General features: G+C 42.1%; 1 protein-coding gene and 2 long non-coding RNA genes across 4 annotated transcripts in view; all 3 read left to right on the top strand.

The window, feature by feature from the left end:
* LOC308478626 overlaps positions 1-11,765 on the top strand; it is a 56,263-nt gene extending 44,498 nt beyond the window's left edge. The window contains exons 2-4 of one of the 2 annotated variants that reach the window (XR_013987199.1): positions 5,637-5,805; positions 8,108-8,203; positions 11,295-11,765. This is a non-coding gene — a long non-coding RNA (uncharacterized lncRNA). The remainder of the gene's footprint in view (positions 1-5,636; positions 5,806-8,107; positions 8,204-11,294) is intronic. The other variant, XR_013987198.1, reaches the window with a different exon arrangement.
* HS6ST1 (heparan sulfate 6-O-sulfotransferase 1) overlaps positions 1-26,437 on the top strand; it is a 184,886-nt gene that overhangs the window by 107,449 nt on the left and 51,000 nt on the right. The window lies entirely within an intron of this gene.
* LOC308478629 lies at positions 1,119-2,279 on the top strand. Its single transcript, XR_013987202.1, has 3 exons — positions 1,119-1,310; positions 1,377-1,422; positions 1,767-2,279. It is a non-coding gene; the product is annotated as an uncharacterized lncRNA (long non-coding RNA).

Genomic DNA, 26,437 nt, shown 5'->3' with positions numbered 1-26,437 from the left:
ACAGATTCCAAAACTATACAAATCTTCCCAGATGCCCCCCCCCCTTATTTTGCTGAGGGTCAGCTATTAGCATTTTATCAATATTGTTGTTTTACCAAACATGCCTTTCCGGTTTGGGTTTAATAAAGACTGATATAAAAGGATTTGATTCTATTCTTGTTAGGAATAAATAAAGATTAGATCTAGTTTTCAGCAGGTTCAGTTTTGGATCCCAATGAAACGATGTCAATCAAGACATGCTTGAAGGAGTAGGGTAGGGACAGATATTGCAGATTAGGAGGAGGTCCTGACCTAGGCCAGCTTCAAGCATGTTGGCCCTTAGTTTCACCCATAAACACAATCCTCATACTCTCTTTGAGTAAACCTATTTTCCTGTTTGAGTTCTGGATAAATAATAATAATAATAATTTATTATTTATTATTTATACCCCGCCCATCTGGCTGGGCTTCCCCAGCCACTCTGGGCAGCTTCCCAAAAAATAGTAAAATACTGTAGTACATCAAACATTAAAAGCTTCCCTAAACAGGTGTGCCTTCAGAACATTCATTGTCAGCTCACAAGACACAATCATAGCTCTCTTGCTTGGCAAAAGCCTATCTGGCTCATGTAAACCATTGCAAAACTTGGTTTTAATATGTAATGGACTAGCAGTTAACTAGTGGCTTTTTGAAATTCAGTAAAAACTCAATAGCCAATTTGGGTTTGAATGAGACAAAGAGTTCTGTCTTTATATTTGTGCATTTTCATAATTTGATAGACAGTTTTAAGATTGTACTCAAGTCTCCAGATGGACTGTATTATTTAGAATTCTATTGGGTTGTTGTTTTTTCTGAGAAAACTGAACTTCCAATAATACCACATTGCATTTCAACAAAGGCTTTTATTTCCTGGTTAAAAATGTAAAAGATTGAAAATTGAGGGCTTTGCATTTGAAACTTGATTGCATTAGCTGTGGATGATAATTTATAACAGAGTCTCAATGCAGACATCACACCCAGGCAACTGGTTGGTATTATGTTCAAGTTGACAAACCGTGATTTGCTGTCAAACCAGAATCTGAAACCATGATTTAAAGTGCAAAGTGTTGAATGGGAAAAAAGTGAAAGCAGATCAGAAACTCTCCATGTGCGTGCGGTGCACGCGCACACAAATGGGACTGTGCACCAGCCCCCCTGACATTTTCCCCACATTAACTCCTTAGATCAGTGTTCACCAACTGATGAACCACACCAGCTTTTTTAGACTAGTGGGCACATTTGAATCTTGAATGAATACTGGAGGCACCAGCCATAACATGGCTGCCATGTGGGTGTTTGATTATAAAATAACTGTTCTAAATTAATACATTGAATGTAGAACTTAATGTCGAGGACAGTACATAGTACCAAGAGTGAAGTACATTGTGTGAAGATAAAGTAACGGTAAAGGGACCCCTGACCATTAGGTCCAGTCGTGACTGACTCTGGGGTTGCGGCGCTCATCTCGCTTTATTGGCCGAGGGAGCCGGCGTTTGTCCGCAGACAGCTTCCAGGTCATGTGGCCAGCATGACTAAGCCGCTTCTGGCAAACCAGAGTAGCGCACGGAAACGCCGTTTACCTATTTATCTACTTGCACTTTGAGGTGCTTTCGAACTGCTAGGTTGGCAGGAGCAGGGACCGAGCAATGGGAGCTCACCCCGTGGCGGGGATTCGAACCGCCAACCTTCTGATCGGCAAGTCCTAGGCTCTGTGGTTTAACCCACAGTGCCACCCAGATACTATGGAGTACTTGAGGGATCAGCATCCTTTATCTCTTTCACAAGAGGCAGCTGAGGAATTGAAGAGGGAGGAGTTTTGAGTACAGCTAGAAAGGGAGAGACACTATATGGGGGAGCCGGGTGCTGTTTTGAACCATGGCCACAGTCTAAGTAGAGCAGCAGCAGAGAAACACTGAGAGGAAAATAATGGTTTTAAACAGCAGAGATTTGAGTAAAGCAGGGGTAGGCAGACACTGAGGGTCTGGTTTGAAAAGAAACATCAGCTTTAACAAGGAGAAATAACAGAGCTATAGAGATGAGTAAACACAGAAGCTCACATGAAAAAGTTAACAGCATTTGCAAGCTCTCTTCTCTCCTTTAATCCTAATTTTCGACAAAAAGAAGTTGAACAGAAAATGACAAATCTCTTTTTAAATATGTTTAAATCTGTTGGTATGCATTTGTCCAGTGCTTATTTTTCTAAAAGAATGTTTAGGGGTACTCTCATTTTTCTATTCATATTGAAATACTGCCCTTCAATGACACCAAATCTAGATTCACAAAATGTTTAGGGGTATGCGTCCCGCCAGAAAAAAAAGCACTGCATTTATCACAGTCACAGAAGTATCCAGTATAACAGAATTTTGTATTGTGTCCCCACATAAAGATAGGCTGGGGAAAATACAGTCTGCATTGGCTCCATATTGTACTTTGGAGGTGTAGTAAACAGAGGAGAGCCCAATATGATGAAAAGAGGGATCTGGCACACATATTTACAACAGAGAGCTAGCTGTCGGCTTCTGTCTGTGGGCTCATGCATGAGACTTTTAGAGTATTAGAATATCGTAAAAAATGTTCATTGAAGCAAGATCTAAATAATGTTTTACATTTAAAATTAAAGATGGCTTTTGGTGTAAGCAGCTGGGAAGTGCAAAAAGGGGAAGGTAAAGTAAGAGAGAAGTAATGCAATGACACTCCTTAAAGATGCATTAAAACTTGGGGATTCTAAAGTAGGCTTATAGATAGATGAGCCTGCAGAACTGGGACAAAGTCTGCTCAGCATCCACAGATGGGCCTTGGCTTTCACTATTATCTGCTTGAGATCACAAAAGGGGAGTTTAAGGTGATTCTCTCTCCCAGCTCCCTTCCACATTTGCATTGAGTGAAACCTATTGTTCATTGCCACTTCCACAAAGAGAGGAGGATGGGTAAGAGATGCGAACAGCCTGTTCCTATTCCTGGTAGCTTTGGGGATCAGACAGGCAGCACTGGATTCTTCTACTCTACCTCTGCCAGGCAGGGTGTTAATGTGGCGTGAAAGCAGTTTAAAGCCTTGGGCCTCTCTTGGAGCCAGCAGGGTGTCCGAGGCAGGCCCACATCCCCAGTGGGTGGCTGTCAGTGGCAGTGCGCTCTGTTAGGCAGAAATTTATTAGTATTATTCCCCCCCCCCTTTTTTTTGTTAGAGCAGCAAGGAGTGTAAGTGACAGCTGTATTAAGAACCACAGTGCCTCCGAATGGGATCAGAAGCCATCTGCACAGAGGTTCTTGACAAAAAGCCTTTTCAAAGTGCTTAGTTGCGTCTTAAGAAACGGGGAGGAGAAAAAAAGGAAGGAAAATGAAGGGGTGCCTGCTGTTTCTGCAGATTTTTAGCCTCCTCTTTTTTATTATTATTTGCCTGTTTGCTTCATGCAGTCCTCATTCTTTTCTGCCCCTCCAACAATGTGGAGAACTCTCTAATTCAGATCCCAAAGCCCAGGCAGAGGAATGACCTCTCCTTTCCCTCCTGTGGTTTACTGTCTCCCCGTATCTGTTTTCCCAAATGGTTGAGAGTGGCAGCTTGGATTTTTCTTCTTTTTTTTTAAGGAGACATAAATTCAAGACTCGCACTGCAGCACCTGGCTTTGCAACGGGTGCTGCTATCAGGCGGGCCAGAAACATTTTAAGAAGCCAAAATCTCTTTGTTCTTTTTAATCTCCCCTTCCCCCTGTCTGTCCTTCAAGCTTCCTGGCATGTTCAGCTGCATGGCTTTGGTGAAAAATAATGCAAGCTGTTTTATCATTAACCTGCTCAGCTGCAAATCTTCCCACCCTTCCCCTGCAAATTCACACATATATTTGCATATGCAATAGGCTGTATTCTTCCATTCTACAGCAGCTTCCTATCTGGGGAGTTCCTTGTGAAGAGCTATATGGGAAATAAGACCTCTACAGATTAAATGTGCACAATTAGTTTCTTCATATTAGATAAGGTGGAAGTGGGTGTGCTGTGTTGCTTTTTTGTGCTACTTATAATTGAAACTGCCTGTTTTCACTTTGGCTGCTACATTAAGACTTCAGGGAGGGGGTATTTAAGTATATCAGATCAGAATTTCTGCCAGTAGCTTTAGAAAGCCTCAAAGTACTCCTGAGCTTAATCCTTTATTTTCATGTTATCTTATCTTTCTTTGCAGTATGTTTATATTTATCTCCATTTTCTGGTATCTTACAGCTTCAGTGTTATTTTAAACATACATGTTTCTTTTAACTGTTTGTGGGATTTTCTAGTGATGCAGCATTACTGACCCACAGATGAATTATGACTGATAGTGCATTTCTACATGTGGCAATAGCCACAAGCTTAGATGGATTTTTTAAAAGCTTTTTTGTGACCTATGGAAAGTTATCTGCATATGTTAAAATCACCCCATAATGTATAGATGCAAATAAGAAAATGTGATAACTTATCCATGTCCAGAGATTTGCATGCATCAGAAATGCTGAGTCCAGGATAATTAAATGGAAATAAATTCAGTTTGTTTCAATGTGTGCCTTTGTATCATAACCATAGTTACATATTCTTAAAAATGCACACAAGTATTTGAAGTGCATGCAATATACCGTATTTTTCGCTCTATAACACGCACCCGACCATAACACGCACATAGTTTTTAGAGGAGGAAAACAAGAAAAAAAATATTCTAAACGAAACAGTGGATGTATGATTTTTGTGGTTCATGCTGTGGCCACAGACATGTGATCTGACGGTGAGTTTGGGGTAGCCCAATGCAAAAATCTTGAGGATCCATGTGGATCCGTGCTTTGTAACCACATTTTAAGTGGGGAGGGAAGGAAAAGCACTCAAGGGACAAGGAACACGCGTGGGGTGGGTGGAGAAGGATGCTGTTAATAATGCAGAAGAGGGGTATAAGAGGAGAAGGCGCCTCTCCTCTCCTGCTTTGCTCCTTTAAAGCAAGCAGGCTCTCTGTCCCTCTCCTCTCCCCCCCCCCCACTCAGCGGCTCTTCTCCCGCTTTGCTGTTTCAAAGTGAGCCACGGAGGAGGGAAGGAAGGGGAACCATGGATCCTCTGCTCACGACTGCAGCAGATCCCCCCGCCATCCGTAGGCATTCGCTCCATAACACGCACAGACATTTCTCCTTACCTTCTAGGAGGAAAAAAGTGAGTGTTATGGTGCAAAAAATACGGTAGTAGCCAAAAATCAATCGCCAAAGTAAGTTTATTTCATATATACACTCAGAGGTCAAAATTCTCTTCCTATGTATAACAGTACAAGCATATATTGACACCCTGCATAAAGATGCAGGAAGAAATTTATCTCTGTAAATATTTGTATGGGGTTTTTTTTTACCTTGAAAATGGTTCATCCTGAAATTATGGGGAAAGGAATGTACATTCTTTTCAGATATGTTCTCTTTACATGCTGTAGGCTGGGCCAGGTTCAACACCTAGGCAACTTGGGTAGCTTCCTGATGTCCAGGAAGGGAACCCAGATAAGCAACACTGGAATCAGGCACTTTCATCGTACCTTCTTCCAGGATTCATGTAGAAAATCCATTATCGTGCATAAAGTGTCCAGTGCTATCACAAAATTACCTACTGAATCTTGAACTCTCTTTGCCCAGAGCCCCTCTCCTCAGCTGCCAGGATGGCATTTGCGGGGGTTTAACTCAAAGTCCTGAGCATGAGCCACACAAATCCCTCCGAGCAGGGCCAACTGAGAATAGATAAGAAATCAGGAGTTTTCTTGCATGTTCTATATTTCAGAGCTGCAGGAGTGACACAATAATTAAGGTGAGTGACTTTCTCCCTCCAAGCATTCTATTTTTATAAAGCCTGAAAATTCTATTCCTCATAAGTGAGACTGACTGTCCTATCAGTAGGACATGTGGCATAGAGAATCTACCTCATGAGGGGTATAATTTGATTAAATTTCAGAAAAGTCTCAGGAATGACGGAGTTAAAGCAGTTTAAAAACTTTTCAGTTAAGGTTAAGCGGCTGCTGTACGCCCACACAAAATATATCTGAAATTTCTCCCATGGTTGGTTTAAATAATATTTGCAGAGAAACCAAGTATATTAAAAGAGTGTGACTTTAGCAGGTTTGATGTGAATCAGTTATGTATCATTAGCCTATGAGATTTCAAAGTTCCCATTTTAAACTGTTCATTAATTAGGTGCAGGAATTACAACTCATGCCTATTTAGCAGATTGAAACTTCTCTGTTAGAACCCACTTCAAAAAAAAACCATTAAAAATAGCCTTCTCTGGAGTTAACAGTCCACAGTGGCATGTTTGCATTTGACATGCTCGTGTGTGTGTGTGTGTGTGTGTGTGTGTGTGTGAAGCAGACAGAAAGAAGAACTACCTCTTATTTGCAGTCTCTGGCTTGGGTCACTTCACTGATCTGCTCCATGCACCCATACGTTCCCTGGTTTTTCAGTTCCACTCTTACATCTGCCGACCAGAGGAATATTAAACCACTAAAGCATCATGCCCAAACAGGAAACAGCAACCCAGATATCTCTATCCCTAACACATGCATTGGGGAACCTTTTCCAGCCCCAAAGCCACATTCTCTCATGGAGAACCTCCCAGAGGCTATGATACCACTAGCAAGGTAAGGGATATGCCTCTAACCTTTGGACAGTAGGCTAAATTCCAACCACACAAAGCCATAGTTTGCCAGTTTGAATGCAATTGCAAACTATGGTTTGCACTAAACAGAGTTGAAAGGAGCACATGAGCCTGAGGTGCGCTCACATAACTCCAACAGTGGTGTAGTAGTAGTATCTATGTACTGAGGAAGTTGTGACGCAGAAAGAGGCAAGGAGTTCTCTCTCTCTCTCTCTCTCACACACACACACACACACCATTTTTCCGTCCTTGCCAGATGCCAAAGGAGACAGTTAAAAAGCTGGTCTTCTTTCTCCTTTGTTGTAAATGCATCAAGGGAAAGAAAAGCCTGGTGGGAGACAGAGGGCTCTTGCATGTTCACAGCAACATAAACAGAGGATGAAAGGACTATATTCCTTTGGGGCAGAGAGTAGTTGTTGCTAGATTTCTAATAACTTGTAATCTCCAGTGTGCATGCACGTGTCCTAAGGGATGGAGACCATGGTATACCAGGACCAGAAAACCCTGTTGGCAGCCCAATTTATTTGCTCCTATTCTGTATATTACTGGAGCACTTCAACATTTAAGCCTTGTGTTTACAGCTTCTCACAGTACCATTTGAATTCAAAACAATTTCTAAAAGAGTGGTTTTATTTCCTTTATCTAATACTTCTCTTCTGGGATGTCTTGCTCTGTCGATGAATCTACTCAAGGGAATTTAGAATAAATGAGTTGGGGAGCAGGGGGCGGGGAGAGATGCTGTCTCTTATGAGCTAAGCTCATTATTGCGCTGCCTTTTTAGCCCCTTTAAATGCTAACATGCTTGTATTCCTTCTCACAATTTAGGCTTGCCATATGTCAGGGGGCAAAAGGTCAGAGAAAACCCGGATGTATGGCAACGTGGTGGAAAAAGCAGCGGAAACAGCTCAAAAAGCTTAAACTCACTATTTTGGGGTTAGGTTACTCCCCCAACCCCCAATATTTGTAGTTTCCTAAAAGACAACTTTGCAGGTGTTAGGAATTTTACTTTTTAAAATATGGCAACCCTATCACAATTATCAGACTTGAGATGTACTCCTAAATGATAATATAATCCATATAGTTAATTGCTGTGAATATTTTAAGGAATAGAGGAGGCAGAAGGAATAGTTTGTTAATAGGGCTGAGTTGCTGTAATGCTTTTTATAGAAACTAGTATTATTATTATTATTATTATTATTATTATTATTATTGGGAAGAGCTTACCAAACCAAGACTTCTTCCTTTGGAACAGAGGCTCTCAACCTAAGCCTTCTAGGGTTCAACCTTTATGGAAGCAGAGATGGGCAAGCAAAATGTATGCAAGGTATAATTCCCAATTGATTGTATTCATACTTAGGCAGAGAGCCATTCTTTAATTTGAATTTTACATCTATACATTCTACTGCAGGCGGCGCCTCCAGAAAGATGCATGTCACCATAGTAAGTCATCTCTGTTTAGGGCAGATATATGGGCCTCCTCCCTGCTTGAAGCCTGGTGTCCATTAAAGAACTGCATGTCCAACTCACGATTAGCTGAAGTTCAGAATGTCCAGCTGTGAGTCAATCGAAAGTTTTCCCTCCCAGTTCAGAGCTGTTGTTCTGTAACAATTTTGGTAAAAGACACACAGAGGTTTTCAGTTATTCCCTACTTAGTCCTGCAGTTAATATGTCAATGCAGTAGTACCAGGTCCATAGTGGGATGCTGCTGTTGCACCATTCTAGTTTCCAGAAAAGGAGGGGGAGAGAAACAGACCGACAGACAGACCTTGCTACTAGCAGTGCATCTCTCTGCAACAACAATGGAGGGGTGGATTTGGGGGACAGAAAGTTGGAGCAGACATGGGAGGGAAGACTAGCTGGCAGAAGTAACAGTGGTGGGCAATCCCCAGTACATCACATTCAAAGGTAGTGCCCATACTTGGAAAGGTGTGGGCCTCTCCAGCCTTTTGAATGAGGGGGATTCATATTCCAAATGCCCCATTCAAACTTCACCTCCAGCATTACTCCGCACACCATCCTTCTAACAGCTTGGTTTAGGCAAAATGGCATCTGCTTTATCCAGACAGGCTATATCTCTTGATCAGAATCTCATAAAGCAGAAGAGTGACTCAGTATATGCATCAGATACTTCTTAGATAAAGAAGAATCTGTTCAGCATACAGTGTAGATTGTGGAAAGCATAAAGGAAGAGAATAAATAGCATATCCTTCTAGGCAGGTGGGGGACAGTAGACCTAAGGTATTAGAAGTAGCTAGCAGAAAACCAGTAACACATGATTGAATTACAAATCCAGGATTTTCACATTTGAAGGCCTGATAAGACTATGTCATTACCCATTTTTGTCAGCATGGGGAGAATCCTTGTTCAAAACGAACTACCGTTCCAAATTTCCGTGGATTTTGGTGAACCCGAAGAGCAGGAGGGGTTCAGGTAGACATGTTAACTTAACTGATACATGCACAAATCACCAAAGTTTTGTCTTACATCACATTTTCACAAAATGTAAGTCTGGCCAGAACTTATTGCTAAACCCGTTTGTCAGAAAGGAGTGGGATTGGAGGAATGAATGCTTATTTGTCCTCTCAGCAGCAGAAAGAAAAGTCTGGAGGTCAGGATTAAAGAGCCCAAAGGTGTCCCCCTCTAAATCGCCCATTAGCCTGATTCCTGAAAACCACAGCTGAAAACTGCAAACAACAAAGTCTTGAAACATCCATTGCAAATAGCTCCTATTACTCATCATCTCACACCCTTAGAATAAAATCCTTAGGATGCTGTCAGCCCTCCATACATGCAAGCACAAATGTGTGTGTGTGTGTGTGTGTGTGTGTGTGTGTAATCGCTCATGATTGTATCAGATATGTGAAGAGGCAATGCTGTTGTCATTTGTGCATCAAACAGATTCACTTCAGACACAGTCTCTAATCACAACGTGTATTGAAAAATATGGTCACATTTTTAAATTACCATGGAAAGCAAATATTCCCTCAATTAATGTTGTCCTGTGAAGTAGCCATTAAAATGACAAATGCATTGAAAGGTCCTGCGTATAGAGAACAACTGATTTGATTTCTCACATCACACAAAAGCTTCCATACAATAGGCAGGGTGTTCCAAAGTGCAGATGCTGCCACACTAAACGGTTGAATTCTTACAAATGTGGACTGGGTGTTACGTGGCACCTGTAGTAGTGCAAATTCCGCCGACCGAAGCGGTCGAGTGGGCACAGGTGTGGTATGGCCCTTCCCCTTCATGTGAGAGACTTTAATAGCAATTCCCATATGAACTGCAAGATCTGATTACTACAATTATTTCTCCTTTTGCCTCTTTTACGGGAGATGGAGGAAGTACCATCTGTTTTGCTCTGAGACCATCGGTTCTTGTTAATTAAGACATGCTGCACTAGTCTCTTGTTATTCTCCAGATAAGGAACTGCCAGCTTTTGCTTTTCTTTGCAGATGTCTCTCTCCCCTCCCCCCCGCTGGGTTCCATCCATACTCAGGTGACAGGTGGAAAATAGCCAGGTTCAGCCCCCAGTTTTTATACTGGCTGAGCCACATAAACACTGATAAGGAAATTTCCTTCATTTAGAACAAGGATGAAGAACCTGTTAACTCTTCAGGTATTCCTGGACTCCATCCCTGGCCATTGGCCATACAGCCTGGGATTAATGATGGAGTCCAATAAGACATGGAGAGCAACAGGTTCCCCATCCCTCATTCAGGAATACGCTTCTTTTCTTTTTTGCTCAGCTTCCACTATTCTTTTTCCCTCCATGACCATCCTTCCATTTACCTTGTCAGCTGAGGGAATTTATATCATACCTGCAAATCTCGCCCCACCCAACACTGACTCTATTTTAAGGCACTTAGCAAGGTGTGACCCACACTGGCCCCAAGTCAAAGGGCTGGGTGCTGACAGGTTCCATGCACAAAGTAGGACTTCTGGTTTGCCTCCTTTCAGTAGCAACCCACTCAGCTACGCTGGTCCTTGGGAACAGGATCCGATGTCACGTTGTTTTTAAAAAGTTTTGGGCACTTGCACTGGGGATATCTCCACTCAGCCAGGAAGCACCCTGGGTGACCTTAAGCCAGTCACTGCCTCTCAGTCCAATCTACCTCTCATGGCTATTGTGGGGGTAAAATTGGGAGGCAAGGCATGTATGTCATCTTGAGGTCTGGGAAAGAGAGACATGATATAAATGAATAAATAGAATTACCAGTTTCAGGGCGCTTTTTAGGAACACACAAACACAATAAAATGTGAGAGGCCTTTCAAAACATAGCTTTGGTTCAAATATTGGCATTCACAGGCTTGGAGATAAATTTACATTCAGGTTCAACATACAGTAACAGTGCTTGAAATGTCATCCGCTCTCTCCAGTGGACCTACTTTTTCTGTTGGTGGCTCCTATGTGGCTAGAATAATTTTTAAATGAACCAACAAAGCAGTGATCAGTCAGGTAGCTCTCTACCATTTCCAGATGTTTTTTGTTTTGCTGGTTTTCAGAAAAAGAAACAGCATGAAACACATGTTATAAAATATATTTGCAAATATTACATTGAAATAAGTAACTCCTGGAACATTTGATTGCACAGGCTTAATTCTTTGACAAATGTTTGTGTGGGTTTTTTTTTTTTTAATTTTAGGAAATTTAGAAGAAAATAATAGCCTTCCAAGAGAAGCTACCAAATCAGAACACAAGAGAAGTGTTTGTTTTAAACTTCTGTTTCACTGTGATACTTCAGTCTTTGTGATACATAATTTTTAATGTATAGGGATAGCTGTGGTGAGAGAGGAGTGGAAGACTATAAACAGCAATTGAATTTTTTTTCTGGGAAAGGAGCTCAGATGTGTCAGAGATTAGTTGGTTCTTTGTGAGATGGATGATTGTTCAGACAGCTAATGGGGGGATGTGAGCTTGCGTAAGCTGCCTTTAGGCAGTATTAGGAAGGTGTTGAAATAATTGAGGTTCTTCTGAGTGGTTTACAGAGAAATTAATTAATTAGAGCAAATTTCAAGCATGCAGTCTTTGTTTGCCTGGGTCATTCTCTTCAGGGGTGTTACATAATATTCCATTCCAAAGTATTATTGTAGTTCCCTTCCCTCTAGATTTTTTTTTTAATTATATTTTATTAAGGTGATTTCAGTTAAAAGAAATAAAGTGATACAGAAAAAAGAAGGAAACATGAGAGGGAGAAGAACAACAACACAGTTACATATAAAAGTGAAAATATGCAAAAAAAAAAAAGAAGCAATATACAATATTCCAATACATTCTTGCATAAATTGGTATAATGTTATTGTCCTAGTGATTATGTAAATGTTGATAGCCTACTACATTTTGTATAAACTCATTCCAAATGTTATCATATTTATCCATACAGTGTCTGTGCCTATAAACAGTCCATTCATAAATTACCAGTGACATCATATCGTCAATCCATTGATTGAAGGGTATCATATTTTTATTTTTCCAATTCCTCAATATCAATCTCTTGGCCACCATTAGGACATGGAAACTCCATTTCCCTTGTCCCATTGATAATTTCCATGTTGCAGGTATATACTGTAGTTCAATAAAATATTCTCTGCTGAAACATTTTAACTTTTTCTGCACAGTCATAGTTACACAGTCCAACACTTTCTCCCAAAACTTAAGTAAAGAACACTGTACAAACATGTGTTTCAGAGAAGCATTGTCCTTGCCACATCTCCGAAACTGAGCTATCTTAGCTAACCCTTTTTATACAATCATAAAGGAATCCAATAAACTCTAAATATTATTTTCTGTTGTATTAGTCTTAGTTTTAAATCTAATGACACCTTAGGTATTGAAGCTAATACATTTTCCCACTTTCTGGGTAATAATGAAAGTTCCAATTCTTTGTTCCAATCATCTCTTATAGTCTGCATATTGAACATGTGTATTGTTAATAGATATCTATAAAAGTAATTGCTGGCTTTTTTATTTTTGAATGAGTTGTCCGAATGCTCCAGTGTCTCAGGTATCTCAATCTACCTTCTAGATTGATGTGAGAGGGAAGAAGCAAATGGAGAGGAATGTCATGCTTATTGCTTATGGCTTATTGTATCCATTTTTCAGTAAGAAATATCTTGCCTTAGCTTGCCAATTCTGTAAATGTGTTTCCAGCCTGATTTAGCTCTCAAGGAATTCAAAATAAGCTGCAACAATGTCTGTTTACTTATGTGCTTAGCCATACAGCCCCACTTGCCCCAAGGACTCTGTAGCACATTAAGAGATCCTCTAGACTGAGCTAAAGGACATGCAACTGTGTGCCAGTGTTGGTGACGCAGTGGGTGCATCACTGCCTTCCAGTGATTCATCCACTCAAGGTCAGGAAGGAGGGCTTATCATCTGATTCAGCAGCATAGTGTAATATTCTAGCTCCTTATTCCACCACCTAACTTTCCCCAAGGATTGAAAAAGCCACGTTGCTATTTTAGACAGCTGCATTTCCATGTCACCTCCTTTTAGCTAGTTACAGTATTTGCTCTGTTCAGTTCTCACACTCCTATATCTCTGCCACTTGTCTTCCTTGCTTGTATTCACTCCCTCTCCCCAGCAGCCTTGTTCCCATTTGGAAGTAACTGGTCCAACAGCTCCGAAAAATATGCAGTCCCAGTCGGGTTGGAATTTTACTTTGAAAGATGCTCAGGTCCTGCTTTTGGGCATCCCATAGGCATCTGGGTAGCCACTGTGAAAACAGGATACTGGACTAGATGAGCTATTAGCCTAATCCAGCATGCTGTACTTTACATTCTTAGGATGATGGTTTTACTGTTAGCAGCCACGCTATCAATAGGGCAATCAAAACTGTTTGTCTTGCCCATTTCTGGTGCCCTCTAGGTTAGTCTCTGCAATTCCTTCCCAGCTGAGAGAGATTGCTAAAGATTATCTTGCTGGCACTCTTCTGTTAAGAAATGGACTTTTTCACTTCCCTTGTTGCTTTGATTATATTGACCTCTGGAGTTCAATTAATCATTATTTCCCTTCAGCCAGGTTGCTGACCCTTCCTTTGTTTCTAAGGGGCAAAGAAAATCACACATCTTATGTAGAAAAAAAAAAAGGTAAAGGACCCCTGACAGTTAAGTCCAGTCGTGAACGACTCTGGGGTTGCGGCGCTCATCTCACTTTACTGGCGGAGGGAGCCAGCGTTTGTCCACAGACAGCTTCTGGATCATGTGGCCAGCATGACTAAGCCGCTTCAAGCAAAACCAGAGCAGCGCACAGAAACGCCGTTTACCTTCCCGCCAGAGCAGTACCTATTTATCTACTTGCACTTTGATGTGCTTTCGAACTGCTAGGTTGGCAGGAGCAGGGACTGAGCAACAGGAGCTCACCCTGTTGCGGGGATTCGAACCGCCAACCTTCCAATCAGCAAGCCCTAGGCTCAGTGGTTTAGACCACAGTGCTACCCGCGTCCCCCTTATGTAGATAGCAGTACATAATTCTGCAAACGCTTCCTGTCTAATAACACTATAATGGGTTGATAGTTTCACTTATAAACTCTAGGAATAAACACCCCACATGGTATAACTTTGCCCAACATGTAGAACAAGATGCTACGCTGTGAAAAGTCAATTCTTGTCACACATCTTACTTATTTTTCAGAATGGCTGGTCACAGGATAACCAGCCAGTTATCATGTATTATCTGTGCTTCATATATCCTCCAGAAATAAGAAGGTCTATTTATCATATTTGCAGTGCTGGGGCCTGAGAAGAGAGTGAAAAATTAGGAGCCTGTTCCAGGTATAGAAATTTACAGCGCTACAGGCCAAGCTACCTACAGGCACACATAGTGGTCCCATGGGTGTCCACAGCAGAGGTGATGGGGGAGCTGCTGTGTCCCCAGCCCCAAAGAACTATAATCTCCAGATCCCCAGTTTTCACTTTTTTAAAAAAATAATTTAAATTTTCAGTCTTCGTCGAAACTTAGATATGAGCTGCTCTTCTCATTTTTGTGTGAGAAGAACTGGACTGCTCCCCCTTTCAGTTTTTTACACCCCACCCTTGCCTTAGCAAAATTCCTATGGGTACCCGATAGCCCAACACCCCTTTTTAAACCAGAGAAGTTGCTTTGAGATGAAGCAGTTGGGATTAGAGAAACACAGATGTGCTTAATCCTTCCCTGCCCACCCTTTTTCTGAAACATACTCCTCCTTCCCCACAAAGATTTCCCTCCACGGGGTTTGAGATTCTGGGTTCCAAAAACATGAGAGAACAAGCATTCATTTAAAATCCTGCATGTTGATGAGCTGCCAAGAAAAGACTGGGTGTTCACATCTCTGCTCCCAGTTGCATTTCTGCTTTTCTGAAGTGGTTCTTCTGGTTTCGCCCTCAGAGCACACAGAGATCTAGGAACCATTTTTCTCTCTCCTGCTGTGCTCCCCCTCTCCCCCAAAAAAAGATAGCACAAAGAGGAGGGCTGGCATAGCCCATACTAAGGTAAAGGACCCCTGGACGGTTATGTCCAGTCAAAGGTGACTAAGGGGTGTGGCATTCATCTCGCTTTTCAGGCCAAGGGAGCTGGCATTTGTCCACAGACAGCTTTCTGGGTCATGTGGCCAGCATGACTAAACCGCTTCTGGCACAACGGGACACGGTGATGAGTGCCAGAGCACATGGAAGCGCCATTAAACTTCCCGCCACAGCAGTACCCATTTATCTACTTGCACTGGTGTGCTTTCAAACTGCTAGGTTGGCAGAAGCTGGGACAGAGCAACAGGGGCTCAGATTCAAACCACTGACCTTCTGATCGGCAAGCCCAAGAGGCTCAGTGATTTAGACCACAGCGCAACCCTCATCCATAGCCCATACTAGCTTGATCAGAGCTTTGCAATCTGCTTGTAATATATAGCAAGCCCAAATCTGGTGTTTTAGCATGATATTGTGTGTGTGTGTGTGTGTGTGTGTGTGTGTGTGTGTGTGTATTTGTGATTATCACGTGAGGAGGAGCATGACTGAGAATAGTGTCTTGCCTGTGTCATTTCTAAGAGCTCAGAGGCTTAGTGGATTAATCTTCCATCGGGGACTGTGAATCAAGTTGAAGTGTAGGACAGGATTATTATTAAGACTGAGACTCTCTGTCAGTTCACTGATGGAAATTGGTCCTTCTTCATAAGGACAGCAGCAGGGAGGTTCTGTAGCACGTCTGGCCTTCAGGGTGGGAGCATGAAGGGGCATGGTGGACATGTCTTGTTCCAGTATACTCCAGTGGCAAAGGTGAATGTATTTCTGTTCTGCATCATTCCCCTCGGGCTGATTTTGCAGTGTCAGCCAACTAAAGCAGGATTTATTGTCATCTTTATAGTGTCTATTAAAAAACCTCCCTGGATAGTCTGTATTCCGTCTAGATTAAAGAACTTTCCTTTCATTTTGTGGAAGGTCTGCTGAATTTCTGTTGTGGTCCTTTGATTTCCTCTATGACAGGGGTGAGCCAATATGGTGTTGTTGGCCTACAACTCCCATCAGCCCCAGCCAACATGGCCAATGGTCAAGGATGATGGGAGTTGTATTCTCACCAACATCTGGAGGGCACCGCATTGGCAAACCCTACTCTAAGGGTATGTATATATAGTGTGTTTGGCAGGTTCCACCATACCAGTTGGGCAAACCAGTCCCCATACGCCATATGGCAACTAGGTTGATGCTTGTGTTGATCCCCATTTCATTCCCCACCCCTCAACCTGAGTAAACAAATGCAAATAGGAACAAAGTTCAGGGACTTATTTTTTCCAGGTATATTCTTTTGCTACCCTTGGCCTCAATCACCAAAAACAGCAGAGTAGAACATTAGATTCCCACCCCACCCCCTTTTATTGGCATTATCCTTGTGCCTCAACAGCAGTTTGGCGTGAATAAATTTAAGTGGATGAAGCTTTCCCCCTAACTTTACCACCATGAAAGCCCTGACATCTCCAGCATGAAGAAATTACTCAATTGGCTAAGATATCTCAGTTGCAACCATTAGCCACTTAAACTCTTACAGTACCTCTGCTTTGGAAGAGGCCGCAAGTCAAAAAATGACTAGTAATGGGACAGGTTTCTAAACATGCAGGTGCATGAACTGGAGAGAGAGCAAGAGCAGATCATGGTGAGATTTATAAAGCTTGGCAGATGGGAAATTTAATACAGTGGAAATTTCCTAATAAATAACGTGGGATGCCCAGAAATTTGAAATAGAGAGAATGTGAAGGTGCCAGTAATGGTTTGTTAATAAAACACCAGCCAGAAGGGATGAAAATTATTTATAGATATATGTCTGTAATTGTTTTTATTTTATTGTGGGATAAAGTGTGTGACAGTATGGGGTGCATGTATTTTTAGACACACGCAGGCAGCAAGTACTGTGTGGTTTTGTGAGAAGTTTAGGTCCAAAAGAAGCCCCTCCCATTTTCTGATTCCATCGTCCCCATCAGCAGAGTGTCTTGGGGCCAAGCTAGAAGGATGTTAAATTAATTCACAGCAGTTTCGGGTCCACAGCGGTGAAGGGAAAGGTCCAAGTTCCCCTTGTATTCTGCAGTGATCCTGACAGGTATCAGCTGCTAATATTATATGCATTTTCAAAATCCTGCGTGCTAACTGCATATGTGATGGGTAGAAAATTAATTTGGTGTAGCCCCAGGAGGGGCCCCATCACTTGCGGACAAGCTCCAAATTTAACTATGACTTACGCTGGAAGCCTTCTGATAACCCAGATGTTTTTACAGCTCAGATCTCCAGCCAACCCTCACGCCTAGGTCAGCACTGTTCTAAGTACCTAACCGGCCCGGATGCCTACACAGTGGGTTAGCAGCTTTATCTAAGATGAAATTCTGAATGCAATAGGTCTTCCTAGTCACTGGTTTTGCTTAAAGGAGCCACGAGGTGGTTGTTTTTTCCTAATCTCAAAAGTCTTTCTAACTAAGATAGTTTGAAGTACTTGTTAAATCACACTTTGATGACCATGCTGAAAGACGTAAATGTTCCTAGGGAATAGATAGATAGATAGATAGATAGATAGATAGATAGATAGATAGATGATAGATAGATAGAATAGTTAGATAAACTAGATAAAACAGTGGGTGTATCTTGGAAAGAGCGTTAGCGTTATTTGCATTACCGTATTAATACAAACTCAATCTCCGTCTCCTGTTCCCTTGGCTGCAGCGAACAAAGGCCGTTCCCCCGCCCCTGCCATCTCTGGCATAGAGATGGACATGGGAAGCAGCATATAAAATAACAAACCCTACATACAATTGCAAACTCTGATAATCTCTTTAGCTTGGTTTCCTCTGGTAAGCACCAGTTCTTTCAGTCCCCTTTGAGAAACTCAGAAAGCACCCCTGGAGCTGTGCTACGGGAAACTCACTTTTCCTGACTTCCAGACTACATTTTGTTTTTGTTTTTATTCTTTTCTGCTGTGCACCCCTCACCTCCACCGTTGCCTTGTTCTCTTTTTTTCTATGCAAACATTATGAAAGGCCTAAAAGTGGATAAGTATCTGCTTCTAGGTTATTTAAATGGGATGCCATGCAGAGAATCCCTCGAGGCAGCTGCTTTGGTTCCAGGCCAAGCCTGCATTAGTCCTACAGGGAATTAATTACAATACATTAATATGTAATATGTGACCATTATATCTGTGGCTGTATTGCCATTCTTTAGTTAATACGATGAATGATTATTATGCTTTGCATTTGCAACATTTTCACCTTAGGTTCAGGAAGAGCTGTGAACGGTCAATTAACTTGCAAAATATTCTTGCCAAAAAGGGTTTTCTAAAAAGAAATTTATTAATATTATCCCCATTTGAAATCACACATTTCAGGACTATAGGCGTTTTCTTTTGGAAAGCTGTCTGAACCTGTATCAGACTGGTACTCATTCCTTAATATTTCTTTTCCTGTGATCTGTTTATAGTTTGCTCATAAATCTAACCGCAATATATCATAAACCACCCTGTGATTCTTGGATGAAGGGCAATATATAAATTTAAATTATTATTATTATTATTATTATTATTATTATTAATAGGTTATTAACACAGGATTTTAAGTCCATGTAGTTTAATAATTAGTCTCTCCTAGGTACGAGCCAAAATCATTTTTTCGCTTCCAGACGTTGCCCATTCAGTTTCTGCAAGCTAGGCATTGTTGGAAGGATCTTCCAATCTAACAGGCATATTGAGATTCATAGGTATGAAAATACTTTCCAAGGTCTAGTGCAGCTTTAGTGTTTCCCTAGAATTTCCTTCCAAAGCAGTGTGGTCCCCTCCAGTTTCCAAAGCATTGTCTTCAGATTAAAGTCCAAAACATCCCATTGCACATGCTTCTGACAAATTCATCGTCTGTCTAGTGTGAACTCACTGCACATGGGTAATAGCACAAATTAGAATCATTGGCCTGTTGCCTGGGAGAGAATAAATGAGGATATTTCAGAGAAGATTAATATCCACCCCTTGCTTCAGCACCTCATGTAGGTAGAAAAGTGTGACCATGGAACACAAAAGTCTCCTGGCACACAGAACCTTTGGCCTATAGTTATGGGAACTGAGAGCTTTAAAAGACAAGTGATCATATAATTCTCTGCTGTTACCCTGGATCCATGCCTCAGAGCAATCAGGGAAAATTTAGAAAAAAGGAAGATGAAATTATTGTAATTGAGAGAGAAACCAAAAAGTCCCACGGAATGGACTGGGAATAAAGATAATATTAGGGGAAGCCAGCCGATTTTTTTTTAAAAGGGTCAGGTAGAAAGAATTAATCAATATAGACATGTACACACACACAGACACACCCCACAAATTATCTTCATTCAGGAATTATATTCACCATTTAATTTTTTATTACAGAAATGCAAGAGAGAGAAGGGGAGATGGATGCTTAAATGTGTTGAATCTGTTTGTTGGCTTGGGAATGGCTTGCAGTCCTGCATGTGCTTTTAGTTTAATTGTGGCAGACAGCCGCAATTGGACAGCAGCAGAGTGCATACATCATCTGGCCCCTCCAAAAGACTTTAAGAAAGATCTGTACTCACTAATTATGTTCACCTGCTGAGTACACTGAATATAATATTAATGGGTCTAGTTCCAGGGCCTGAATTACATGAGTAGTTGTCTTTGAAAATGCAGCAATACGCCCAGATTATTAGGGTTCCTGTATTACAGACAATGAACTTGGGCTGTGTATTCATTCACCTTAAAACAGTCATGGTTACCAACTCTCTTTAATGGTGCTTGGCATAAATAGCATTATAGGAACACAATTCATTTTATTCAGCACTGCTGATATTTGCTCATACATTTAAGATACTACATGGTGCACGTATTTGAAACGGGCCAGAAGCCAACATTTCACCCTTCTGCATGAATGAAAAAGTGACTTCCGGGTATCTTCCGAGTGTTAAATGGTGCAAGCAGAATGCAATTTAAGTATTCTTCCTTCTTTAAAAGAATGGAGAGAATTCTAGATGTTCACATAAAATGTGTTAGAGGTATATATGTGACTAAATTATGTGATGGTGCCTGAAGAAACAAAGCAAAGGATAGTATTTTACTTCTAGATTTTTATTTCATCAGTGAGCCTCTACATTTTACAGTCTGGCAAAGGAGCAGCTGGTGGCATATCACTTTGTTCTTCTTTTATGCAAAGGAGAAAGTAGATTTCTGCTATTGTTTCCAAACACCACCAGCACCCTTTTCTTTCACTCATCCCACAACACAATCAACAAGCTGTGTTTCAAATTAAAGCTAGTTAGGGACCATTTATTTATTAATTTTCTGCTCAGTTATTAGAGATTGTTATGGCTTATTGTGCCGCTGCCACTACCCACTAGATTACTGCTTTTAATAGCCAGCCATTTGCCACAGACTTGGAAATCAGCTGTCTTGGGCTAGTGAGTAAGCCTCCATCTGCTTGCACTTCACCAAACTTAGTTATATTAACCAGGATCCCCCTAACTTTATTACCACAAGAGAAGCCAGCTCCTCCACCACAGTCATTCACTGCATCTGCCCTCCAACTTCCATCACTCCTCCATTGGGTGTCCCTGTCCCCTTTACTCTGGTCACTGGAAGCAGCCTGCAGTTGAATCTTGAAGCATACATCCAAGTAGCCTCAACGTCCTATCCTAAACGCTTGCCTGAGCAGCAGCTTATAGGATCAGACCACTAGCAAAGTATGGGCACAAAAAACAGGCTACTGCAGTACATTTGAAACCATCTCTTTTTTTATCTGTGCACGTTTTCTCCTTTCCACTATTCCCATGATGAATGGCAAAAGGCCCTTATTACTTTTTTTTATATTAGTTTGCTATGTTATCACAGAATCAAGCAGTAGCTCATCATACACCACTTTACCCCCGTTATGTTGTCAGTCACAGAAATAACTTCAGATTCACAAAGCTACACTTTATTGAAAGCAATTGGGTTTGATCGTTTCTTGATTGTCCTGGCCTGAGAAGTCCTTTTCTGTAGGAGCATTGCATCATTTCTGAAAGCCTTAAGTTCTTTCCTTTTCAAGTTGGTAATCTGTTTGCAGTCCATACTATTTGCTTTATAGCTTGCGCGCGCGCGCACACACACACACACACACGTTTGTACTGATCATTTCTGAGACAGATATCCCCAGATGGCTAATGGCGCCAGAACAGAAAATCGGCCCAGTCTAACCTCAACTTGAATATCCCCAAAGGAAAGTCTACTTGTTAAAAAAAAAAGAATGTTAGGTACTTGCCAACTAAAATGTTAGGAGAGAGAACATTACATAATATACAATAAATCTCATCTCTATTGTGTGGACAAATTTGTCAAGAATAATTTCTAAAATGGCTGTGGAAGGCTTAACCATAGCTGCAGCAAAAACTGGAAGAGCAAAAAGACGGGACAGGGATAGCCAATGCCATGCTCTCCAGATGTTTTTGGGCTACAACTGCCATCGGACTACTTGGCTCATGGGAAATGATGTCTAATAATATCTGAATAACACCATGTTGGTTCCCCCAGCAGTAGGATAATGAGAGATCTGTAGTTGCATTGGTACATCAAACTGAGGGGATAACACCAAGACCGTGTAGTAGCCACACAAATGGTTATCATTCCCCACCCCCTCAAAAGCAAACTCAGGTGGTGAAAGTTGAGCCAGTAGGAATGGAGCCAAATAAGGAACACTGAAAAACAAGAGGGAGCTATCACCAGGCTCAGAGGATGAGCTTGAGGTTTACAGAAGTATGAAAAGCCTTTTTTGAAATACAAAGCAAGTAAATCCATCCCCCTGCCACTCCAAGAATACAAGAGTGCAGTGGGGACTGAGCATGCTCAGTAGACAAGGATGTTGCATGTCAGTTTGAAAAGAAAAGTGAAAAACCAGGGAATGGGGCAGAGAATGCTATGCCCTGCTTGAACTTTTCCAGGTTATATCTCGAATGAGGTAATGAGTGGCTGGAGTTCATTTGCTGGAAGATGACAATACAATGCAGCATTTCTTACAAACCTCACAGGAGTACATTAGGAGCGACTATCCATCAGTTCCCACTCCCCAGTATTTGATAAGCAAAGAGGGGCAATAGCCCCCCCCAATCAGCTGATAAGCACAAAGCCAGTGTGGTGGTAAGGGTTGGAACAAGAACTGGGAGAATAGAGCTCAAATCCCCAGTCAGCCATGAAGCTCACTGGGTGACCTTGGGCCAGTCACTCACTCCCAGCTTTACCTCCCTCACAGGGAGGAGAAGAACTATGTATGCCACCTTAAGCTCCTTGGAGGAAAGGTGGGATATAAATGTAATAAATAAGCCGAGATAAAATCCACAGCTGAGAATCAAGGGTGGTGCGTCTTGTTTGTGTGCAAGAGCAAAAGTGGACAAACCCACTTTTGGACATAACCACAACTGGCATGAAGCCCCTGGAGGATTGTCCAAGGGTGAATAGGTAGGCTGTTAAGATAAGGCGCCGTGGGTTAAACCACAGAGCCTAGGATTTGCCGATCAGAAGGTCGGCAGTTTGAATCCCCGCGACGGGGTGAGCTCCCATTCTCCCGTTGTTTGGTCCCTGCTCCTGCCCACCTAGCAGTTCAAAAGCACATCAAGTGCAAGTAGATAAATAGGTACCGCTCTGGCGGGAAGGTAAACGGCGTTTCCGTGCACTGCTCTGGTTCACCAGAAGCGGCTTAGTCATGCTGGCCACATGACCCAGAAGCTGTACGCCAGCTCGGCCAATAAAGCGAGATGAGCGCTGCAACCCCAAAGTCGGCCACGGCTGGACCTAACAGTCAGGGGTCCCTTTACCTTTAAGATAAGGGAAGAGTAAATGTTTTGGTCAGAGAAGCACAGAAGCAACAGCTTTCTAGATCCTTGTGCCATTCCTGCTTATTGACTATTACTGTTGAGATTTAAATATCTACTCCATGTTCAGTGAAGCAAATATATATTTAAATAGAAGCTTAGAATAACTGCATAAGTAACTAAAACAACAACATAAGATTAAGTGACAGTATAAAATTGCATTTTTGAATCCATCCAGGATCCATCTGGGTCTTTGTTAGTCAACAAGATTCTGTCTTTGCTGCAACAGAATTACCGGTAACCTAGTCTTTCTTCCAGCGGAAAAGCAAGTTATCCTTTGGACTGCTGGCCCAAACAGCTTCCAGAGATGTTGGTCTTGATTTTGAAACAATTTAAGAAGCTAATTTTATCCCTAGCCATTACACAAAGGCCCTTACAGTCAGATGACTCAGGACTACTTCCTTTGAAAGCAACCTTCACTTAGTATGCTGAAAAGTTTCCCCAATCGTGGTTCTTTATAAGATTAAAGAGTCTAGACTTGCAGAGTTTACAGCTTCAAAGGAATGGATGGGCTATTAAGATAAGGGAAGGGTAAATGTTTTGGTCAAGGATGATCATTTGCATTTGACAAGCACCTTAAGCAAGTGAGACTAAAGGACACCTTAGTAATTACTTTGAAACACACATTTCCTAGCAGTGATATTCTGGGCACATGATTCTGTCAGCCTGCCTGGTCTTATAAAGGACTTCTAAATGGATCAAGGGGTGGGGACTCTTCTATCACACCATCATCACATCTTGCAGTAGTGAATTAATAGGCTGTTTGCTGGTTCCTAATGCAGGGGGGGATTTAAAGGCTGGTCTTAAGGGGAGGTGTTGGCGAACGCAGCCCTCACCTTTTACCTTTTATGTGCACAATTAGGCTTGTGGGGCAGATGATCCCCCTGGTTTAAAGGTAAAGGTAAAGGGACCCCTGACCATTAGGTCCAGTCGTGACCGACTCTGGGGTTGCGGCGCATCTCGCTTTATTGGCCCATACAGCTTCCGGGTCATGTGGCTAAGCCGCTTCTGGCGAACCAGAGCAGCGCACGGAAATGCCATTTACCTTCCCGCCGGAGCAGTACCTATTTATCTACTTGCACTTTGACGTGCTTTCGAACTTCTAGATTGGCAGGAGCAGGGACCAAGCAGTGGGAGCTCACCCCATTGCGGGGATTCGAACCGCCGACCTTCTGATCGGCAAGCCCTAGGCTCTGTGGTTTAACCCACAGCGCCACCTGCGCCACCCCTTTTTTTTACATTGTTTACGTTGGTTTACACTGATGTAAACATTTCAGTCATGTTTTCAGTCATCTCTTTTTCTAGGCAAAAAAGACACACCCCACCCCCCAAAAAACCCATAAAATAAAGTTGCAATTCATTTATCATTTTAGTTGCTCTTTTCTGTACCTTTTCCAGCACCTTGATGCTAAACTTTTCTGAGGTTAGGTAGGCAAAACTATATACAACATTGCAAACACGGCACATTGGAAGATATTTTTGTAGAATGCAGAAAATCCTAAATTACTCAAATATGCCATGTTTCACCTCACCTCACTTTGAAGGGAAGCCATCAAGCAGCAATCATTCTGATATCCTACAGTGACCCTCTGGCTTCAAGCCAGGAAGGGTTTTAAGAAATAAACAGGATATCTTAATGCAATGGTTTTCAGTTTTGCCTAATCTATGCAAACTGATGACTTAAATCCCTTTACATTTCCACCCATTTTGAAAATTCACATGATGAATATTGCCATTCTTGTAATTTATTTCTTCCTTCTCCACTCCATATTACCATTTCTGTAGAGTATAATGCTAGTGTCTATAGCTTCATTTCAAAGTATAGTGTGTCTGTTTGTGTATAATTCAATGGTTATTTGTGCCTCAGAATTCCCCAGCACTGCCTGTTGCACCCAAGCTTTTTGAAGGGGAAACTAGAATTTACTTCAGTTTTATTTATTTAAATAAACATTATTTAAATGGGTGTGGGTGGGTGTTTAAAATCCTAGAGTTCCCGTATCTTCCACAGAAGAGATTCCAGGCTACCTTTGAAGTTCCTTCACAAGTATTGTGTCATTTGGCTTTAATAGAGGAGACGTGCTGTGTGATTTGCTGTGTGATTTGGCTTTACTAGAGGAGACATGCAGTGCACTCATAAATGAAGTATCTATGTCATCCAGCTGCATCCAATGTACTAATAGCAAACTCATTCTCTGAGTGCCAAGCCTTTTGCAAGCAAAATGGCATCAACCACTGTCAGGGAACTGCCATCAGTGCCGGAGGGAGAGAGCAAAAGCCAGAGGGATTCCAGAGAGCGTCCAGGGATCGGGAGAAGCAGCCCATCTTCTGGGGAAGAGAATCAGCGTAGCACCAGTGGAGAAGGGAGGCAGATGGGGGAAGCGGCGAGGCGGTCTCATGACTCCTTGCCTGGGACCAGCGGGGAGAATAGGGGTCCTCCGTTGCCCACGCCCTCCTTGCGCAGAAGGCTTTCACGCAGAGAGAGTAGGAGGAGACTAGGCGTCAAAGAGCTTCTTTGCTGGAAGAAGTTTAAGAAACGCCCACTGATGGATTCTGCCAGCAATTGAGTCAGCCACGGGTGAGTGGCTGTCCGGACAGAAAAGGTTCACTTTGGCAACCCACCCAGGTGTTTGCACCCAGCCGGGGAGATAGACACCTGCTTACGCACGAGCAACCCCTAGAACCATTACAACCACATACAAGAGAGAGATGTCAACAAGCTTTGGGGAGCCCCAAGGTTTTCAAGAGTCCAAAAGGGGGGGGGGCAAAAGATGGAGAGATTCCAAAACAGCTCATTGAGTACTGAACACCCTCAGTAGGAATAATTTTGACTGACTGTTGTGAGGATACAGAAAACTGTGGAGGGGAGGTGAAGGAATGAAAGAAGGCCAAAAACCTCTGTGGCAAAGGCACCCACTTCTCATATTTTACAGATGAGGAACCTGAAACTGAGAGTTAAGGGAGTAACAGAAGGCCAACCCTAGCAGGGGGTCTGCTGTTATTGTTGTTTTGTAGTTTGCTGCTGTTGAACTGCTGAGTGCCAGGAACCATTACTGAAGTAAAGTAAACCCGCAACTTATGTGGGAGTTATGTTCCAGGGATCATGCCTAAAGTCAAAATCACATATAATCAAAACGCATTGATTTTAATGGCAAGTGGCATTGCTAAAGTCAAAAGGGGGAACCATGGCCTAAAAATATTTTTGCTATCCACGTAAAGCTGAATGTGCACAAGTGCATAAGTTGTAGGCTTACTGTACTGTGAATCTGGCAGAGGCCTACCACTAGATCCTGTTCCAGCTGCCCTACTCTAGGCAGATGAGGAACAGGAGGGTTCCTGCACAATGCGAACACGTTTCATAATTAGGATCCAAACATGTATAATCTTCTTTGAGATCGTTCTCCTTCAGTTAAGTGTATTTTTCCCCCTTTGATGGTCAGGAGAGAAAAGGGGA

The sequence above is a fragment of the Podarcis pityusensis genome (genome assembly GCF_964106645.2).
Source record: "Podarcis pityusensis genome assembly, chromosome: 5".
In the NCBI taxonomy this organism is placed as follows: Eukaryota; Metazoa; Chordata; class Lepidosauria; order Squamata; family Lacertidae; genus Podarcis; species Podarcis pityusensis.
Note: the sequence above shows the minus strand (reverse complement) of the source record. Positions and strands in the feature narration are given on the sequence as shown.